The sequence below is a fragment of the Ictidomys tridecemlineatus genome, chromosome 1, assembly GCF_052094955.1.
Source record: "Ictidomys tridecemlineatus isolate mIctTri1 chromosome 1, mIctTri1.hap1, whole genome shotgun sequence".
NCBI classification, from domain to species: domain Eukaryota; kingdom Metazoa; phylum Chordata; class Mammalia; order Rodentia; family Sciuridae; genus Ictidomys; species Ictidomys tridecemlineatus.
The window spans coordinates 199,325,816-199,348,522 of NC_135477.1; the positions used below are offsets into that span (position 1 = coordinate 199,325,816).

Here is a 22,707-nt window from a genome sequence, read left to right on the forward strand (position 1 = left end):
AGTTTTATAATTGTAGAACTTGCATGTGAGTTTATTCCTAAATGGGTGAAACTGGCTTTGAATTGTTAATATTTTTAACAATTGCTGATTTCTGTGCTGAGATATACTTTCAATGTTGAGCATTCGTAGAGGCCCTGGGTTTAATGTCTAGTGTTCTTGTTCAGGGAGGCACCAACCACCAACCTGTCTATTCCTAATGAATTTTCCCCCATTGTGTTCTAACTGGCTATTCTTGTTTGTAAAGATATTTGTTTACTAGTATTCTTATAACTCAAACAAGAACTTTTAATACTTTTTTAGATTATAGATGGAAACAATATCTCTGTTTTGTTTTTGTATATTTTTATGTGGTGCTGAAGATCAAACCCAGTGCCTCACATATGCTAGGCAAGGACTCTTTCACTGAGTTACATTCCCAGCCCACATAAGCAATTTAATGAATGATAATATATGTACTCTGGTTTTGGCGGGAGTGGGGGTTAAATTCAGAGCTGCACTCATGGGCCAACATTCTTTTTTTTCTTGTGGGCATTTAGGGGTAGAACCCAGATATTCTCTGTATCTAAGCTACATTCAAGGCCTTTTTGCTTTCTATTTATTTTATTTTTTCATATTTTTTTAAATTATAAGTGAACACAATAACTTTATTTCATTTTATGTGGTGCTGAGGATCGAACCCAGTGCCTGACACATGCCAGCTGAGTGCTCTGCCTCTGAGCCACAGCCCCAGTCCTTTTTTGCTTTATATTTTAAGAAAGTGTCTCCCTCAGTTGCTAAGAATGGTTTCAAACTTTGATTCCTCCTTCCTCAGTTTGCAGAGTTGCTAGAAAAGTGTGTACTTTATAAACAAGTTGGACATTCATTCTTATGTTGTGGGTGGGTGTGTGTGTGTGTGTGTGTGTGTGTGTGTGTGTGTGTGTGTGTGTGTTTGACACTGGGGATTGAATCCAGGGGAGTTTTACTACTGAGCTACAGCCATTGAGTTTTTTTTGTTTTGTTATGTACAGGGCATTGAACCCCTGGGCACTTAAGCACTGAATCACATCCTCAGCCCTTTTTAAATATTTTTTTACAGACGGTCTCACTGATTTGCTTACTGCCTAGTTAAATGGGTGAAACTGGCTTTGAATTGTTAGTCCTCCTGCCTCAGCTTCTGGAGCCACTGGGACTATAGGTGTGCACTACCTCGCCTGGCTTAGTCACAGCAGATTTTATTGCTTATTCTGGCACAAGGCCTAAATTGCCCAGGCTGCTCACTAACTTTCTGTATTTCTTCCTTATTCCCCAAGTGACTGAGAGGGAATTACAGATGGTTACCACTGTGCCTGGCTTTCATGTTTTTTTGTTTATTTTTAGTATATATATAGTTGTCAATGGACATTTTTAAAAATTTATTTATTTATAGGTGATGCTGAGAATCCAACCCAGTATCTCAACTGCCAGGCAAGCTCACTACCACTGAGCCACAACCCCAGTCTTCTCCTGTTTTTAATTAAGACTTTTCAAGTGTTTAGAATAATCAGTGGTGATCTTCTGTATAATAAGATGTATTGGTGATCCTTGCTGGTAGTAATGTTTTCACAGGAGTGTCGCTATTGTATGTATATCTTTGTTTGTTTAGTTGGTTTTGGTACTGGAGATTGAACCCAGAGGCACTGCATCACATACCCAGCTAGTTTCTTATATTTTATTTAGAGACAGGGCTTTGGTGATTGCTTAGGGCCTCAGTGAGTTGCTTAAGGCTTTGGTGAGTTTCTGAGGCTGGGTTTGAACTTGCATTCCTCTTGCCTCAGCATTCCATGTTTCTGGGATTACAAGGGGCCGGGGCTTTCCATTTTTTTTTTTTAATGATTTTGTAGCTTGCTAAAGAACTTTGGTTTTTGTCTCTGTTTTAAGGGTTTAGTAAGCAATTGAAGCTTTTATTTAAGCAAGGTATTAAAGCATTTGATAGAGATAGTGGCAGTAGGATTATAAAGAATGTGGAAATTTCATCATCAGCCCATGAGTATGTTAATTTTTCTTGTGAGATGTGTGCCTTCACAACACTCAGTTGTTTGAGTTTTCATACAAGGAGTGTGTATTCTTGAGGTCTTAAACCTGAAAAGATACTTGTAAAACGCATACAGAAGCCTTGTTCTGCGATGTAGACAGGTCCTAGTTGAACCATCTGTGTGATCTGAAATTGTTTGTCTTTAATTTACTACGTGTAGATAGTGGAGATCTTCATACCTTAATTTTCTGGACTGGGGGTATATGGGTGCTGTACTAAGGAACTATAGCCCCAGTTATTTTAAATTTGCTTTTGAGACAGTGTCTCACTAAGTTTCCTAGCTGGCCCCAAACTTGTGATCCTCCTGCCTCAGATTCCCACCTCACTGGAATTGCATGCACATACCAGCATTCCTGGCTTCCAACTTACTGTTTTATGTATACCATGTATTTAAAACTTGGTAACTTAGTTGGGTGTCGTGGTGCATGCCCATAAACTCAGCAGCTCAGGGTCCTGAAGCAGTAGGATCATGACTTCAAAGCCATGCTTTGCAACTTAGGGATGTCCAAAACAATCGGTGAAACCCCATCTCTAAATAAAACACAAAGTATGCCTGGGGATGTGGCTCAGTGATCGAAGTCCTCTGGGTTTAATTTCTGTTACCTAAATATATAAGTAATTAAAATTTTCTAGCTTGTTAGGATAGAGAATAGTTTCAAAATTTCAAAATGAAAAGACTAAGAATAGTAATTTACTCATTTACCTTTATATGCTTACTGGTCAAAAAAAATTATGCCATCATCTTAAGGTACTGAGTAGTGCACATATCACAAGTTATAGTGAAAACAGCTTTATGCTACTGAACTAATTTGACAGAAGTGTTTGTGAGCATGGCACAGAATTCTTATAGTTTTTGCCACTTTTAGAAATTCTTCCCAGGTCATCAAAGTTGAAAATACAGTGGAATATTGAGCATGAAGAAGAATGCTATGCAATTTGTATTCTCTATGCTTTCATTAAAATTGTAATTAAAATTTGAACCTTGTTCAATCATTTACCTGTATGAATTATGAAATCCTGCTGGCAGCCAGTTGTTGTATATGACAGAAATGAAGAGATGATTTGCTGAATCAGAGTTTATTGAAATAGAATGAGAATTGTTGTGTAGGTTTACATGCTCAGAGGGGAGAGAATAATGTGAAAAATCTTCATAGCATACTGCTGGTAGATGAAGTACTTTAACCACATATTAATGGTTTGCAAAATTCTTAAAGCCCACTGTTCAATTAATATGGAAAAAGGCTTTGTGAAAAGTAAAGTGTCCTTGAAGCTGAGATTTTCCTGTACAGGAGCAGTTCTTGGAGAAGCCAGCTCGACCACCTTGGTGGACAGTCAGGATAACAGGTAAGGTCTCTAATTACTAGTTGATACAGGTGGTATTGATTGATGAGGCTTCTGAGATTATTTTGAAGCTGATGAGGCCTTGTCACTGCTTGGCTCCAGGCTTTCAGAGAAGTGTCATGGTCTTTCACATGACAGAGGTGGCCCTACCTTAACCTAAGCTCTCAGGGTGTCTGGCAAAACTATGGAGTTGAGATTTTTCTGAACCTCAGTAGTTTAGATCAGTGGCTGACACATGGGGAGTCTGATGGGACATATAAGGTCTGGCAACACATCATGCTCTAGCAAGGAGGGAAAACTCTCCAAAACATCAAACATTTAGAAGTATTTAGAAATATTTCATACTTACATAACGTATGGCCTAGCACCAAAACCAAGCCACCCTCTGCCCTGGTTTTAGGCTCAACCCATGACCAGGTGGACAGAAGATGCCATTATTCCAAGCCTTTGTAATTCTGGAGTCTGAAAAGGCTACCCAGGAGCTTTATGGAGTAAGTGGGCGGAGAAAATGATTTCTTAGAAGAAGAACCTGGCTGGCCTGGTGGCCCATGCCTATAATTCTAGTGACTGGGAAGGCTTAAGCAGCAGGTTTGCAAGTTGGAAGCCAGCCTCAGCAACTTACAAAATGCTGTTCGAAATTAAAATGGCCACATTGTTGCTCCATGATAGAGTGACCCTGGGTTCCATCCCCAGCACTGCATTCACCACACCTCTCTAACCAAAAAAAGTGTGGTTGCTCCTGCCTACAGGACTGTGGGGTCCAGAAATAGACAAAGCATTCACTCTGGCTTCCCACATATCACAGCTAGTCTTTACAAGATTGGCCCCCTTCCCCATACCTCTTCAAATATATTTTCCAACAACTTTATCTTGCTCTCAAAGTTTGTGATATTGATTAAAATTAACATTCATTATGACATCTTGTTTCCAAAATTAATGTTTTTTTGACCCATGCAGGGCATGTGTTCCCTTCAGTCACCACATGTTCCCCTTACTGAAGTTTGGCTCTGCATATTTTTTTAATATTTTTTTTTTAGGTGTAGATGGATACAACAAAATGCTTTTATTTATTTATTTTTTTATGTGGTGCTGAGGATTGAACCAGGTCCTGCTCCTGCTAGGCAAGTGCGCTACTACTGAGCCACAATCCCAGCCCCGAGCTGCATATATTTTATGTTGTTTGTTCCTGAGGATTTAAATATTTTATGTCTGTTGTGAAAGGGAGATGTTTTTTTTTTTTTTTTGGTGGTGCTGGGAATTGAACCCAACATGGTGTGCATGCAAGGTAAGCACTCTATCAACTGAGTTGAATCCCAGTTCTGAAAAAGACTTTTATATGAGGTTATTGCTGATTCAGTGATTTTTCTAATAATTTTCATGAGAATGAGAAATGATGAATTTTCATTTTCTTATTTTTTTTCTTTTTTATTTTCTACTTTGTGTAATTGGTGCAGGTATCATCAGGTAGTAGAAATGTTCTTCAGTACTCCTGTCTGGTCCCTGAAAGCTTGTGTCCTTTAGTTCCACCATGAGATTGGTTATAAAATTCAGTTGTACCTGTGTTAAACTCTTAACTGGGTGTTGACCTTATAAACTCAAGTGGGTGTTGACCTTACAAAATATGTTCCTGAGGCTGTGAGGTTCATATTAGATTCAGGTTAGATTCAGGTTCTTAATGTTTACATTTGTGGTCCTGTCTCTAGCTAACAATGTGGTACCTTTTAATTTTTTTTTTCAGGTTCTGAGGATTGAACCCAGTGGTGCTTAACTACCAAGTCACCTACACAACACTTTTTAATATTTTACATAGAGACAGGGGTCTCAGAAAATTTCTTAGGGCTTTGATAAATTGCTGAGGTTGGCATTGAACTCACAATCCCCCTGTCTTAGCTTCCTGAGCTGCTGGAATTACAGGTAGGAGCCACCACTCCCAGCCTGGGGCATTATTTTCAGGTTTTTGTGTCACTGTTAGACTTGTTAAAACCTCTGCCATTCTTGTTTCTGTTTGACAGATCCACCCAATCCAATGATGGCATTTTTCTGTGTACTTGAACTTTACTTCATTTAGGACATGGTTTTTTTGTGCATCAAATTTGGCCTACCACATGTTTTTCTAAGTAAGGTCTCACTGGAGCACAGTCATGGCTGCTTTCTTGGCACAGGAGCAGAGTTGAGTAGTGGAGCACACTGGATGACCTACAAGGCAGAATTATTTACTGGTTGGCCCTCCAAGGAGGCATTTTCTAGTATGTGCATTCCTGTATCCTTCACCTCCACTAGACAAGGCTTGTGGCCTGTGTTAGTCAGGTTTTTGTCACTAACTACAAAGTTCATGATAAGAAAACTAGTTTCAGAGGTTCAATCCATAGTGGACGTACTCCATTGCTCTGGGCCCAAAATGAAGCAGAATGTCAGGGCAGAAGGGCATAATGGAGGAGTGCTGCCCCATTGATGTTGGCCAGGAGACAGAAAGAGGGGAAGGGGAAGAGGCCATAGGGAATATGGACCCATTCCAGATAGGTACCCAGTGACCCACTTCCTTCAATCATACCCCACATGTGTATGATTACCACCCAATTACTCTATTCAAAATAAGATGAACTGATTTAGGTCACAGCTCTAAGTGTAATAATTTCACATTTGAATCATTCTGCATTAACAGTTTTCACTTTATGTCCAAATCATAACATGATCCTTTTCAATTAGACTTCGGGGACATTGCTTCAATATTTTCCTTACCAGGAAAAATGCTGCCCTTAAAAGGGTATATGTTCTAGTGGGGGAGAGATTGGCAATAGGAAAGAAATTAGTAGATGGTGCAGTAAGTTACAAAGTTGTGGAGGAGGATTGAGAGGAAGCAGTGGATGGTACATTAGACACTGAGGTTCTTCCCAGGCCTGGCATCCATGAGCTCTTGCATTTGTCCTTCACCTTTGACCCTTCACGTGAAACTGGACTTTTCACACCTACTTCCTGCATCTCCCCAGCTGCAGCCAGTGCCCTTCCTGGTCTCAACAAACTGTGAGTACTGAGGTGAAGAACCTGCTGGACAAAGTCCTAGGGTGAGTGCTGCTGAAAATGCACCTAGGGCTGTGTGGGTGGGGGCAAAGAGGGTCTGGAAGAGGGAACTGAAAGGGAATTGGTGTTGGGTGGCCTGGCCCAACAAGCTGCAACCAGATGGACCCTCTTTCCTGTGTCCAACCCCTTTGTGGGTCTTTTGGTAATCTGTCTTGCTTTGGAGTTTGAACTTGACCTGTGGACATTGACCGCATGATATTGATATGGGAGTTATAAAAATTTTCATCACTTGTGTGTTTTCAAAAATGATAGAAATAATGGACCCATGTGAGGACTGTAATGGAAATTCAGTAGAAGTAATTTGTAATGTCTGGCACATGGTTAAGTACCAGCAACATTTGCAAAATGAAGTAAAATAGTTGTATTCCATATAGTTATAGTGCTTAGGAACTTTGGTTTTTATGCTTAATTTTTAGTAACAGTTGAGTGTTATCTTCTATAAGATGGAAGGGAATGATCAACTTTAATTTCCACTGAGTATTAACTGAAATGGTTGAATATAGGTTTTCCAAGGAAAATGAAGATAAGATGTACTTAAGGAATACATTTGTTATTGGTTCATGTTTTTAGGCACTTGATGGATATTTTCTTACCAGGAGGAACATTTATATTTTCAGTATAAAGATTTCATAGAAAAATAAGCAGAGTGCCTTTATTTTAAAATTAATGGTAATTTCAGTCATGTATTTAAAAAATAAAATACTTTTGTGTTGGTACTTGTCATCAAGTTCCTATAGGTTGACGCCTCCAGGATATTAATTGTGAGGAACAGAGTCTCAGGCAAGTGGTACATTTCTGGTGTTGTAACTAATAATTTTATTAAGTCAATATTTGTGGTTATATGATTGAGGTTTTATATATTTGATAAATATTTTTAAGAATAACTTCAGGGCTGAGGTTGTGGCTCAGCGGCAGAGTGCTTGCCTAGCATGTGTGAGGCACTGGGTTTGATTCTCAGCACCACATATCAATAATTAAAATAAAGGTCCATTGACAAATAAAAAATATTCTAAAAAAGATATAAAGATGCTATGTCAGTTTTTCATGGCTGGGATCAAAATAACCTAAACAAGAACAACTTGGAGAAAGAACAGTTTATTTTGGTTCATGGTTTCAGTGGACTCAGTCATGGTCAATTAGCACCATTGATCTGGCACCCAAATGAGGCAGAATATCATGGCAGAGGGTATGGTAGAGAAAGCTGCTCAGCTCTTGGCAGTGGGGAAGCAGGGTAGAAAAGGAAGGGGCCAAGGACAAATACTGTCCTCAAGGCCAAACCCATAATGACTTACTTCCTCCATTTATGCCCCATATGCCTATACTTTTCACCACCTCCCTGTGGTCCCTTAAAATTATTAAGCCAACTAATAGATTAACCCACTGGTAATGTCAGAACTCTCATGAACATTCACCTCTGGAACATGGTGGCATTGCCTTAACCATGGGCTTTCCAGATTAAAAACAGTAACAGATTTTATTATTGGTTCTATTTTAGCATAATGTAGTTGTTATAACTGAGTTTCATGATGTAATTTGTTTTATGGCTTTGTATTGTCCAAGTGTCTAGAATATCAGAAGAAACTCAGACTCAATAAAGAGCAGACATGAGGAAGGTTGGTTATTAGGGGCAGGGTTATAGCAGGGGAATTGATCCTATGAAGTCAACACAGGATTGACATGTTCACATCTGAGATGAGAAAGAGCAAATTCACTTGAATTTGTTCTGGTTTGGTGGCCCCATATTGTTGGTGGAATTAGAAGACTAAGGCTCTAGGACTTGTTTTGTTCTTGTGAATAAAAACCAGGGCCTGGTACAAGCTAGGGAAGCAATCACTGATTGACACTCCTAACTTTAGGCAGCAGGCTGTAAAATTTTAGGCAGCTTTTCTACCTTAGCCTCTCTTTGGAGCACAATAGACAATTTTAATTGTAAGGCATATAAGTAAGAGTAATTTATATAAAGGAACAAAATGATGCTTGTTCACAGGCATACACTTAAGGTATTGCTCTATGATGTAATGTTTTCTGACAAATGCATCCTGAGGTAATTTTGTCCATATGCAAACATCAGAGTATGTACCCACATAAAGTAAGATGGCTACATCACTAAGCGATCTAGTCTGATGGGACCAACTTATAAACTGATCTTCATTGACTGAAATGTTATGTCATATGTGACTGTAACTGGGACCACAGAGGTAAACCTTTTGTCAACAGTTCAGTATTTTTTATGGGTTTGCATGATTCTCACACCAAAAAGTTGAGGTTTGAACAGAAGACTTGCTCCTGGACGTCTCCTATATCAGACTTTCAGGAAGGGCCAGTTTGACCCATTCATAGCCAGTACCTGATGTGTGAGAATCATGTTACTGAAATGACTAGGAAGAAGCCCTTTCTATCTTGAGGGGCTTTACTGGTGGCCAAGCCGGATGTCCCTGCTTCAGATGGTAAGTCTCCTTCCTTCATATAGTGGTGGGGTGGAATGGGGGTAGGGGGTTGCCTAGAACTTTTGATTTCCTGAGATTTGATTGTCATGGGACTGCTGGGCTCCTGTCACACCTGGGGCTGAACACTGGACACAGCAGCAGAGCTGGAAACATCATAGGCAATCAGGCCTCTCAGCTCTACCATACAAGTATGAGAAATAGGGTTATGAGGAAACGCCATAGGTGCACAGTAGGTATATGTGAAGGAAATAAGATCCAGCTGAACAGTGCCAGTGTGGGCACTGGATATGGGGATTTGGCTGGGCAATGCAAGTGTTGTGGCCTTTTTTTGGGGAAGCTGCAGATAGATACTCCATAAGCCCCCCCCCCATGCCCAGCATCTCTTCCTTTTGGTGTTACTGGCTCTTTACACTTGTTGCCTAGATTTCTTGCTTTGGACCCGTTTACATTTCTTTTTAATATTCCCTGCACCAGTCCTGTGCCATTATCCCATTCCCACATGTTTACTGCCTGGTCGTAAAAACTTGGCCTCACAAAATTACGATGTCATTGTGTACAACTTCCATGGCCATAGATTCCCATCCTTGTCTAGGTTTCAAGACCCTTTCCTTAGATACATAGTCCTGGGACAGTGCCTGGGCCTCTTAGTAGGGATCATTAAGACATCCTGTTTCTCAGACCTGTGACCATGCTCCAGGACCCCAGACAGCTTGAGGTGGACCTGAGCTTTGAGCCTTCCTCCCCCCTGTGCCACCTGATCCACTGTCTCCACTCCCTTCCTCCCATCCCCTGGGACTGATGGGGGGCGTGGTAACTGGCTTTCCAGACCTGGGCCTGGCTCTTTGCTATAGTCCCAGACCACTCATCTCCAGGACCCTGGCCCTGTCCCCATCTCTGGATCTCAGGCTTCTTGCTGGTGCCTCCACTTGAACCTCCCCTCTTTAGCCCTGGTGCTGTGGGATCCCTGCACTGCCTGGTCCCTCCAGGCAACCTGATTCTCCCCAGCCTGGGCTCCTCCATGGGTCCCGGGTCCCTACCCACCCAGACACCAAGGTTCATGCTGGCGCTGGCATCCTTTCCACACCCAGGGCCCTCCTTTGGCCCTGCTTGGCTCCAGGTCCCTGTCTGGAGGATCTACTCCCCTGGATTGCAGAGGAGTGCAATGGGCTGGCCTCTGAGCCCTCGAGGCTCCCTAGGGAAAACACAGCCCTGCCCCTCGCCTGGGCCCCCTTGGCTGCCCGTAGCCTTACACCTGGCAGTGGACGTGGGCGCTGCGCTGACCTTGGCCTGCGGGATCCCCTACCTTCCCTCCCCTGCCCTCTTCCTTTGGGGGCTGCCCCTAACCCAAGCCAGCCCTCCCTAACCATGGAGCTTTAAGCTCCAGTCCTGGGGCCTGGCTCCTGTGCCGGGCCCCTGTGCACGTGTTCGTCGTCGTGTCTCGTGGAGTGCTGTGGGGTCGGGTGGCTCCGCTCTGGGTCGTTGGGTCAAACCGGGGGCCCCTTGCTTGGGTCCCCTACCGCACCCACTCCCCTCAGTGCCCCTTGCGCCACCCACCCCACCCCACTCTTTTCTCCTTCTCCAGTGTTTGCCAGTGTTTCTGATTTGCAAAGGAAGGGAGCATCCAGGAGGGAATGGACATGGGGTTGGGAGTGTTGTGTGGCTCAAATGGAGGCAAATGTAACTGGGGCTTTCCCTCAGTGTCATTCATCTACAGGTCACCTTTTATACCTCCTAGGGCAGCCGGGAGGAATTTTCAGAGAAGGAACCTTAGAATTTTCCCCTGACTGTAGCTCAGGCCAGAAATTCCTCATGTTGTTCCATACTCCTTCATCCACTTCCACACATCCAAGGAAGATCGGGACTAGGGACACTGTATACTCAAGCCAATTGCTCTCTGAGCCTGGACAGAAGAGTAGGAAGAGGCTTCAGCAGATGCCAACATACCTGCTCTGTGTTTAACAGGTGATTAACAGCTGCCTAGGCCAGAAACCTTTCACCCTAGTCTTGATGAGTGGTGGCTGCACTAACTGCATTTAAATAGCAAACAGGTACCCATCATCCTCCAAAATAAGAGAAAGAAAGATGTACCTCAAACTGATGTGGGATGTATGGAGAGGAGCTTACCTCAGTATAGAGGTAAGCTCCTCAAAATATGAATCTCCAAATATGATATCACTGGTTATTGGTGAAGACTGCTGCTTCTGCACATGTTGAAGTTTGAACATTAGAGAAGCAGGCCAAGGCAAGCAAATGAAGCAGGGTTTATTTAAAAGACTACTCTTGCGAGGGAGAAAGGGGGCATAGCTGCTATCCTGGTATCCCAAGAAGCCAGGTGTTCTGCCCTTTTTATATGTCCTAGGCTTCCTTTTATGTTCTCCTTCCCTCCTTATTTTTCTCCTTCCTGTGGTCATGACTAGGCCCAGGAATGCTTGGTGGGATGGCCAAAAGGTGGGAAATAGGTAGGCTGAAGGTGGAAGGGCAGGATGGAGTAGAGGAAAAACACCCTAATAACCTTATAGCTTCTTGTAGGGCAGAGATTTTCCTGAGACTGGTTACTTTGACAACAGGTTGGAGCAGGGGCAGGTTCCTGATAAGATCCCTCAGGAAAAGTCTCCCACTTCCCAGACTCACTCAAAATTGGCCTCCTAGATGTGACCTGACTTTATTTACTTATCTATACTGATGCCTGTCTAATTCTGGTTTCCACACCCTTAGAAAATTGTTCTTTAGCTCCCAGAGTGCTCCCCAAACTCTAATACCAAAAGGAATCACCTGCTCATACTTTAACAGGAGATTCTGATTCAGTAGGTCTGTGGGGAGCCTGAGAGTGCAGTTCCAGCCTGCTCTCAGGTGAAGGCCTCCCAGCAGGGAACAGCTCACAGCCATCAGTAGACTACAATCCACAGCCAATGGGACCCAGGCCCACAGGGCAGAAAGTGGGAAGGCTAAGACAGCCTTATCTGTTTTTCATTCACAAACAGGACCCTGTTTCTGGCTGCTGCAGCACACTTACCACCACTGAAAAGAACAGAAGTGAAGATATTTGCTTGGTGAGGTGTGAATAGGCGTGGTTGGAATGAGCCATTAGGCAGGCAAGACAACAAAACCTCTGCCTCTTGATTCTGCTTTGGATCAGTGAGACACACTGGTCTTCAGCGCCCTGATGCTCCAACATCCACCCTTTCAAATGTTAGGATATACTCTGGGGTATTGATATTGCTGGGAAAGAAAGTTTTATTTTAGGTAGTTAAAATTTTTTTACATCTCAGTAACATTGTTTTCATTTCAGTGGCCTTTAGTGATTAATAAGTACACTCTACGATTTGTCAGGATCTCTTAAGCAATGAGTTAAGATATTTTTTCTATTTTCTAAAAACTTTTTCATAAATCTAGAACATTAATAAACCATGGGAGATCAAGAGTCTGTCTTTTTATATCTAATGACAGTAAAAGAAGTGTGCAGATCATTTATTCAAACACTTCTAATTGTTAATCAAATTTAAGTTCCTTCCTTTTTTAAAAAGTTTTTAGTTGCAGATGGACACAATAGCTTTATTTTATTCATTTATTTTTTATGTGGTGCTGAGAATCCAACCCAGTGCCTCACACATGGTAGGCAAGCCCCCTACCACTGAACTACAACCCCTGCCAGTTCCTTTATTTTTGAGAGGAGACCATCTTTTTCATATTTTGCCCTTTGCCTTTCATATTTCCCCCTAGTTTTCTCACTCTGAATAAAACAAGATAAAAGGAAAATGTCAATTTTTCATAAGAAATGATATGCTTTCTATGATAAACCTAATGATAACTCACTTATAGGATTCTGAATGATAGGAGTAGCATAGTAGCCAGGGCCCAACTCAGAATCTGGTGCTGGTAAGAGCTTAAGTTTGAAAATGGCAAGACAAAAGTTGGGGCTTAACCTAAAGGCAAATGTCAAAAGAAGGGGCTTTTGTTTTGCCATTCACTGAGGGTTTTGCTCTTCTGCTTTACAACTAACTGACTAAATTCATGAAATAACTACTTACTTTTTTTTCTTTTATTTAAAGAGGGGATAAAATGTCATTTAGAAAAATTCTCTGGGCTGAAGCCATACCTCAGTGGTAAAGTGCTTGCTTCACATGTGTGATGCACTGGGTTTAATCCTCTGTACCACATAAAAATACATAGATACTGTGTGTGCATCTACAACTTAATAAATATTTTTAGAAAATCCCTCACAATTAGTATAATCCATTAATACAAATCTCATTATGTTATTATAGATCAAAAGAGGCTGATTTAATCTGAAAATCTTCTTAAAGGTCTAGAATACAAAGGGCACAGATGGAAACTGTGCCTGCACCAAGACACTAGTATAGGTGGATATTCCAGGTTCAGTTTGGACACCACTCCACCTTGTACCTTCCAACCCAAACAAGGAAGATGTGAATCTGCAGGGCTCCTGTGTGGGGCTGGCAGCCCAGGGCAGTGGATCTGAAATAGAAAAGGGTTTCAGAGACCAAAAAAGCTGTGGGAATGCCCCTGGGAGACATATGTGGTGTCCAACAGGCTCATCTTCCCTTCTGTACTTTTGCATGCACTGATCTTTTGGGACTAGGACCTCATCTACAGTAGCTTGGGGATGCCAAGACCTGATAGGTGCTTATACAGAAGCCTCCAATCCTATCCATAAAGGAAGTAATTTCTGTGAGTTTAAGGATCCTTCTCAGCAACCCTCAGGTAACTGGATTGGTTCTTGCTTGCTCAAGGCTTTCCCAAGGTGGGAAATTTTCCCCCACATTGTGGTCCCTTTCCAGGTAGAACTCAAGTACTACAGAATTCTGCACCTGCTCCCACAGGAGAGAAAAGAATTAGTTTTTTTCATGTTCATTTTTTGTATTGTTTTAAAATGTGTCTATTGACATATTTACAACAAACATTGAAGGGGTTCATGTTATATCTTCATTCATACCAAGGGCATTGGTGACTTCCACCAACTTGTCTTCCATCTTTTCCTCAATCTTTCCTAGACCCTAATAATCCTTACTCTACATTCAAGTAAACTTTTTGTTTATAAAATTCTACATTTGAGAGAGAACATGCCATACATGTAGCTCTTTTCATAACACCTTGCTGAAATATGCTTGATTGAATAATAATGCAGAGTTGATGAAGTTGAAGGGATCATTAAACAGGGGGGCCAGTGTTTCTATAAGATGTAAATACATGTGTGCTTCTGATAATTTTTTTAATAACCAATTTCTGGTAACCTTGCAACAGTGGGCCATACCTGTAAATACACCTATTAAGGAACCTGAGGTGGGAGGACTTCAATGTTTAGAAAGCCTGGGATATTTAGGAAGGCTCTGTGGCTGAAAGAAAATACCAATAAAGGGGCTCTGGTAGTAAAACATGAAAAATTCTTTTACATTAGAGAGATGTTTTAAAGGGCCACAGTTTTGTTCTTCATTGGGTTTATGCTTCTAAGATAATAAGCACTATGATCATGTAAGAATGATTAAACCTTTACAAAGATTATTTGTTGTACTATGTTTCAGGAACTGTTGTTACTTTGCTCATATTTCCTTTTTTCTTCTTCAGTACTGGGAATTGAAGCCAGGTCGCTAGAACAAAGCTACATTTCCAGGCTTTTTATAATTTTGAGAGAGATTCTCCTTTAGTCCCTCACCTGACTTCAGACTTTTATTCCTTCTACCTCAGCTTCCTAGTTGCTGTGATGACAAGTGTGTGACACAACTATGCTGGACTGACCTATGGTTTCTTAGAATCCTAAGACATAAGTTTCAAAATTAAGAATTTTGTTCTCACTTCACAGATTGAATAATGTCCATCAGCTGTGACTTAAAAATGTTAAATTTATAATCACATTTTAATCTATTAAATGTTGAGATAAGAATTTAAGTCTGAACCATATTTTTTTTTGATATTTGAGTATAGCTTTCCATTCCCCCACCCCACCTCTCTATTCCCCTTAGTCTTTATAATTTAGGAATTCATCAGTAGAGAAACAAAACAGGTAGCTGAGAATTCCAATCAAGAGTGGAGAATTGATTTCCATCTTTTCTCCTAACAGGACTCTCTACAGAGGACTCGGTTGCAGCATTGCATTTGGTGTGATTTTGGATAATGAATTAAGCCTTTGTAGAAGCAAAGGTACATGCCCTGAAGAAGTGGTGTGATAATGGGATTTCACATACACAAAGAAAACAGAGAATCTGGTGTTTCATAATGAGTAAGCCTTTATGAAATATTTTAGCCTTAATCTACTTAATCTAATTAATTAATTACTTAATCTAATGAATTACTCATCCCAATTAGATTTATTATAATTGCATCCAAGATGATTTCTCTTCTTTTTTTTATTTTTATTTTTTTCTTCTTAGATATACAGGACAGTAAAGATGATTGCTTTTCTACTGAAGTTCATCAGACTCAACCTTGTGAAGCAATTTGCTGCCAAGAGTACCATCATCAACCAACATAATGAACTCTACCTTGAAATTGTTCATTCAAGTGGGCCATCAATAAAAAACAAATGCTGAGCAGCCACTCAATTCTTTCCCTCCTCTTTCAGCCCTGCCACTGCTTCTTCTGATCTAGAGGCCAAAGTCATGGACCAATCACTCCTGTGACAAGCAGGCTCTGGAATCTACAGAGTGACAGTAAGATCCCAGTTGCCTTTGTCACTGAGCTTAGAAGATTCTGGGAAGTGGTTCCTCTTTCTGTCCTCAGCTGGGAGAACCGAGGTGGGAAAGCCTAAAATATAGGCCATGGGCTGCTATATTTGGTCTCCTTCCACCCAGACACTTGCCTAGCGCCCATACACCATAGAACCATCCCTAGTTCTACCTGTCTGCCTTTCCAGAACTGTATGCCTATGACATCAAAGAACTCAAATTCATCGTCAGGAGAGTGCCATGCTGCAAAGCAACCAGACAGTCGCCTGACCTGGCAGCTTCTCTTGGTAAAATCCATATAGTCCTAGAAACAGGCTCCCCAGAGACATGCAAACTTCTAACCCTGATTTATGACCACTGAGTTTTAGGAGTACTGAGTGTTCAGATTGGTAGATTTTGTTTTTACTTCTGTTTCAGAAAAATGTAAGATGTATCACTTACCAAAGTCTCCTTGTTTACTTTCTAATAGGCAATTGATGTTGTTGTACAGGCTCTCATGAATATTTGGTTCTCTTGATCAACAGGAGGCAGAATGAAGAGAGAAGAGAGGATGGAGGAGTGCTGCAAGCAGTAGGAGACAGAGCTCTGATTCTGAGCTGTGCTGTGGACTGGACATCGGAGCCTTAAAGATGGTCTCCTTTGGTGGACAGAGGTATGGAAAGTATCCAGAGAGGGCGATGCAAAAAAGCCCCAAATTTTAGCCTGAAACAAATATATCTATCCAAGTATAGGAAAGAAAGTATGGGATGATAGGAGCTCCTTAGCTGGGAAATGTGTCTCTTTGCACAATATCTGTATCCTGCATCTATCTAAGGAAGGGCCTGGAGTCTTCAGTGTCTAAGACAGCCAGAAGGCTGTCCCTGACCAGCACAGCTTCTCAGACACTAGCATCTCTGAGTGGTGTCACTGTGATCCAGTTTAATACCAACCAGAGAGAAGAGGTCCTGGAAGGCAGAATGTCTTCCTCTCGTCCCTGGATCCCTGAGGTAATGAGTTAACCTATATAGAAAATGTACAAATGTCTCTATTTAAACAATGTATTTCTTGATGGAAAGGCTTACACAGAAAAAAACCTATAAAGTATCTAGATGAAATTTTGAAAGACATGTTTTCTTTTACCTGTACATTTTCTCAAAGAAAAAATTATATAAAACTAACCTTATAAAAACATCCTAAAAATTTTAAATATTCTTTTTATGGAGAATATGTATTTTTAAATATTTTTTCTCAGTTTTAGATGGACACAATACCTTTATTTATTTCTCTTTATGTGGTGCTAAGAATCAAACCCAGAGCCCCACACATGTTAGGTGAGCACTGTATTTCTGAGTCACAACCCCAGCCCAACAGGAAATGTATTATTTTATGTATCCATTCTTCTGGGGTTGTCAAAAGTAAAAGAGATTATAATAAGCTCAAGGCACAAAGTCTAATATAATAGCATGATTGTATTCCTTCAGTCTTTAGGAACCCACACTGAACACACACAGTTTATGCACAAGGGATAAAGAAAATTAGCAATCCGATCAAAAACCAAAAGCAGATTTCAGACTGAATATCAGAGAATGTCTCTCAAAAATTGCACAGCAACTGGACCATAGAGAGAGTTTCAGAAATTAGAAAAGACTGGACAGGTAGCCATCAGCACCAGAGTAAACCTCTACAGAGCCACAAAGCTCCTGGCAAATGTCAGAATACTGGGTCATTCCAAGTGTTTTGGGGGAATATGTGCATGCATTACTGCACATCACTATTGGAAAATAAATGCTGCACCCTAAGGAAAAATCTGTCAATTATCGGTAAAATTAAGGTCATACACTTTTTATGAAACAGTTTTATTAATCATCACCTGTTCTAGAGAAATTCTCCCACAGGTTCATAGAGACAATTATGTGTGGTTATGGGGACAGCAGCAATACAAATGTCCACTGCAGAACAATAGAGAGTTGGTGTGTGCTAAGGCACATCAGAGGCTACTATGTCAGAATTTGAAGCAGCAGATGAAATGTACATAAAAAGATCTTAATAAGTTGCAGATGGGGACTTTGAGTGCAGATTAGTGGTAGAGTGGTTGCCAGCATGCATGAAGTCCTAGAGTCAATACCCAATGATACTTAATAAAATAGTTGAAAGAAAGAAAAAGAAAAAAAAAAGGAAATGTTAAAACTTCTTCTAAATACAATTGGGTATGTCCCCTGAAACTTTTTACATCAATTAAAAATATAATCTCCTGAAGAATGAATCAATCCTCTTCCTATTACTTGTTAAAAGTTATGTGTGAAAATGGTTCACTATTGTGTTGATACAAAAAGCTCCACAAAATCTTGCAAATCAAGAGGTTCAAATATTTGTGTTCACTTTTGAAACACAGTGAAACTGTCAAGGCCATCAAGGGTATGCATATCCATGGTCTTAAGAGTATGATCCAGCACCACTGAGTCTGGTCTCTGAAACCAGCTATTCGATATGTGGAGAACTAGCTAGGTGTAGTGACCCTTGCAGGCAATCCGAAAAAAGCAAGAGACTGAGGGAAGAAATACAGATGTTTGAGGCCATCCTAGGAAAGATAGCCAGATCTTGTCCCAAACACAAGATAAAATGGGCTGAGAGAAAGATCTGTGGTAAAGCCTAATATTCAATCACGAGAATCATCGAAAAACAAACAAAAATTAAGTGCAGAATTAGACCAGTGATTTTGAATTTTTTTTTGTATTTTATTTAGAGACAGAGTCTCACTGAGTTGCTTTGCACCTTGCCCTTGCTAAGGCTGGCTTTGAATTCAACATTCTCCTGCCTTGACCTCCCAAGCTGCTGGGATTACAGAGGTGCACCACCATAGATGGTTAATTTGTCTATGTTTATTTGAAATAGAGAAAAAATTTTTGGAGTGAATTGAAACTTGAAAGAACTAGAGGCTCGCTTCTATCCTACCTCATCCTCGCATCCTTTCCCTAATTCAATCAAAACCAAGGAATTTCAAAAATGCCTTCAGGATTGGTCCACTTGCACCTTAATCTTATGAGGTTCTTCAATCAATGTATGGTGCAAATGAATGTCCCTCCCACATGATTGGGTGTTGCTTCTGAGGTCAACTACTGGACAGAACACTATGAAAAGCTTCAGTCCATGCCAGACTGAATGAGTTGGTCCTTTTCCTAGGCCAGGTAAAAACACACCTTGGCATGGTAGGAAAGCTGAAGCTATTGAAGTCTGTCAGTCAACCTGGAGATCATTGACTCTTAGGAGATCTTGTCCAGAGCCCCGCATGCCCCTAGGCCTGAACTCAGATAATTTTTCTTCACTGAGCTGCCACTTCTGCCAGTGCCTCCAGAGCTGAAGAGATGTGAATTTTCCAGTAAGCCAACTGCCTCACTGGGCTTACAAAGAGCAAGGAGCTGTCTTTGGGGAACTGAGGTCGTGCACTAACAGTATGTGTTGTTACACAGGAGCAGGGAGTTGAGATGGACCAGCACCAAGTTCAAGACCATCCAGCAGCCAATGACTGAAACCTCTCAGGAGCTCTAGTCACCTCAAATATCTGCAAACACTATGGTCAGTGGGACCAATGGGTCCTGAACTTCCCAGGAGTTGCCAGTACCTGGACAATTGGACAAACCCACACTCAGGCCTTCTCTTGGAGCCCAGCATGTCACTAGAAGCTGCTGAAAACAGAGGCTCACATCCCAGAGGAACCCAGAAAGGAAAGGAATCTCATCTTGAGGATGCCTTGGAGTAAAATGCCCTTCAGCCAAAGCCCTAGAAGGAACCTGAAATACACCACTGGGGACCTTCATACAGCCCCTGTGGACTCAATGCACTGGGACTATGCTCTGCATGCCTAGGCACTTTGAAATCTTGGCTGTAGTAATCATCCCTCATTTTGTTCTTTATCTCTGAAATGATATAAAGGTTCTTGAATAAAAAAATTCTTTGTGTAATTAATTTGTTAAAGAACTCTTTTTTTAGATGAACTGAGAATTCTTCTAGTTTCTAATGTGATTGAATTTTTCATGATGAGCCATTCCTTTATTCACTGCTTGTCTATTGATGTGGAGGGGGTGAGTAAAGGGTTAGGATGGGAAGCTGTATAGGTAGGTCTGGGGCAGGAAGGAGCCAATTACCCAGCTCAGATCTGTGGCTGAACTCAATGCCATCTCTGGAGATATGAGGGTAGTGTGCTAACAGAATGTATAGTTGGGTGGCCACTTGATGGTGTCTTCTCAAAACTGAATGTGACCTTCCAGAAGAGGAGAGAGAATAAGCATCAATAAATATCCTTTAAATGGTCTACAGTTAATTTCTTATTAACTAAGAAGAACATCAAAATGAAATCTCTAGTCTTGGGACTTCTGAGTTAACAATCATGGGATCCAAGACATCAGCTCTAGGTCAGACATGTCCAGACAGTGACAGAATCCTGCCCTGGTGGGCTATGTCTAGGTTAAGAGACTTTACAGATTTTCTTTTGAGATCCACCAAAACTGAAAGCTTTTGGGTGGGGTCATATGCCTAATGTCAGTTGGCTCAGGTAGCTTTATCAAATTATCATCAGCAGGGTGCCATGTTGTTTACTAGTAGTCTAAGCTACACAGGAGGCTCAGGCAGGAGCATTGCTTGGGCCCAGGACTTTGAAGCCTCCCTGGAGAACAGAACAAGATCCTGTCTCAAAAGATAAAAACATAAATTATACATTGAGCTCAGCTTGATGGGATGTAATGCCTTCATTAGCATGGACATGGATTTTTAAACTTTCCTGTTTTCTGAAACCACGTAGGTTTTAGATTGAGGGGATTTGGATTTAGAGGGGCTTAGGTGCTAGGTCTTACTGAACAGTGAGATCAGACTTGTTTGCCTTGCTTTTCTCATCAGCTAAATTGAGTGTCAATTGTCTATGGCATGGAATGGGAGTAGAGGTCAAGAAGAAGTTTGAGTATTTTTGTGGTTCAGATATACAGACAGGATTTCAATAGGATCATCCTTATTCCTAAAAAGCTAAAATCTAAATCAGCTTTTCTTCCTCTCCCTCTCATGGATTTTCTTGAACCTTGGGGACAACTCGAGGTTTAGCCTCCACAATAAACAAAGGAAGCTAGGTGCAGAGGCCAAGGCCTGTAATTTCAGGAATTTGGAGTCTGAAGCAGGAGGAAAATAAGTTCAAGGCCAGTGACAGCAAAATTAAAAGTCCTTTTTTCTATATCTCTCTCTCTCTCTCTCTCTCTCTCTCTCTCTCTCTCTCTCTCACACACACACACACACACACACACACACACACACAATGGAGTTTTAGTTGTGTATAGAGATGTATGGAGCTCTTTGTTCACTCACCTGCACCACCAAGGGGGAAAAAAACACCTATAGTGTGTCATGACCACATATGTAACTGTGCAAAAATGATTCCAGACCTTGTGAGATGATATATTTTACAAATGTAAGAGTACTAAATGACATCTTCATTTTTGAGAACCTTTCATTGTTTACACACACATACACCATGCCTACCAAAATATTGAGCATTTTAATAATGTACTTTTCTTTGGTTTATTTACATAAAACAAAATTAGAAGTCTCAATCTTTATACAACTATGCTTTCAGAATTGAAAATGATGAGACAAACTACATAGCATAGCACATTATAATTTTTTTTGTTACACATGTCAGTACAATGACTTTGACATATCATACATTTGAATCAGATGGGATATAATTTCTCATTTTCTGAGTATTCAGATTGCAGAATCCAAATTTTAATATGGGCAAAATAAAGTAATAGATAACAAAAGAATGAAAAACCTGACATTTAAAAGTCCCCCCCCCCCTTTGCAACTTGGGATTGAATTTGGGGCACTTTAACACCAAGCTACATCTCCTGCTGTTTTTATATTGGAAGAGAGAGTCACACTATGTTGCTTGTGTGTTTATGATCCTCTTGCTTGAGCCTCCTGAGTAGCTGGAATTAAAGACACTTTAGAGGTTGATAATGGGCAACATTAATAATCAAATATCATTATTGATAATGGGCAACATCAATATTGCATGGAGATAGTACACAACTACCTCTATGGCTGACTTTCTCAATTCCTAACTATTTCAAATTATTACATTTAGATAAATGGTGATTTTTTTTAAATTTAGGGCAGGACACTCCTCAGATTATGTTCACATTCATTTTCTATATGGTATTATTTTTCTGAAATATAATCAAAGTCTCATGATCTTGAATTAAAACTGATCAATGAAAAATCTCTGTGGCATATGTTTGAGAGAAAGAAGTTACAGTGTGGATTTTACTGTCACATTTTTTGTCACAATGATCCAAGGAGAAGTAGTTTTTATCATTAGGAGCTCTAAGAACATCCATAAAAGTATAGACTCCTTCACAAACTTGCTTTTTAACAATTCATTTGGGCCAATAAAACTCTGCTGTGTAGTAGGTTTATAACTTGGCCCTCTAGAGTCGGAGCCTTAGCTGCTGTTAACATAAATCAGTAAGATTTCAGGCAGGGCTCACCCATCCACTGTGCAAAGTGACTAGGGCCTTAAAATACATTATGGTCCTACATAATTGTTTTAATTTCTTTTGAAACTGAAAGAAAAAAATAATTATCATGCATAATATAACACCTGTTATATAACATCAGCATATTTTATAAAACCATAGTGTTTGACAATAATTTTTAATTTAATGTATTGATTAAGTTTTTAGTTCAGGAATGAGTACCTTAAGGCAAAAGAATGCCAAAGGATCAGGTGGGTTTCTGCTACAGGCAGAGGGCCACAGTATGTGTTCTAATTCCCCAGGCTGAGGAAGGCTCAGTCTTTGATAAGTAGCACAGAGGGAGGCCAAATGCTTTGGTCTTAGCTGGTGAATGCACCAGGAAGAGGAATTATCTCCTGACTTGACCTCCACTTAACTGTACTATGACACATTTACTTGTCTTGAGTAATGTTTGTATTATTTAAAAGTTTGTCATTGAATAATCTTTAGTAACTTTTAAATCCATCCATAATTTTATAAAGTTCTTATATAATTATCTTTGATATCATTTGCGTCCATTTTGCAAACTAAAATCTCATAATATTTTTGTAGTTTTTGTGAGTCTTACTAAATAC

General features: G+C 40.5%; 1 long non-coding RNA gene across 2 annotated transcripts; it reads left to right on the forward strand.

Moving 5' to 3' along the window:
* The first annotated feature begins 13,292 nt into the window (after positions 1-13,292).
* Positions 13,293-19,488, forward strand: LOC144364908 (uncharacterized). Of its 2 annotated transcripts, none has more exons than XR_013423020.1 (5): positions 13,293-13,638; positions 14,993-15,151; positions 15,303-15,581; positions 16,121-16,248; positions 19,043-19,488. It is a non-coding gene; the product is annotated as an uncharacterized LOC144364908 (long non-coding RNA). The 2 variants fall into 2 exon arrangements; XR_013423021.1 differs by having other exon boundaries at positions 13,304-13,638; positions 15,494-15,581.
* Positions 19,489-22,707: the final 3,219 nt, after the last annotated feature.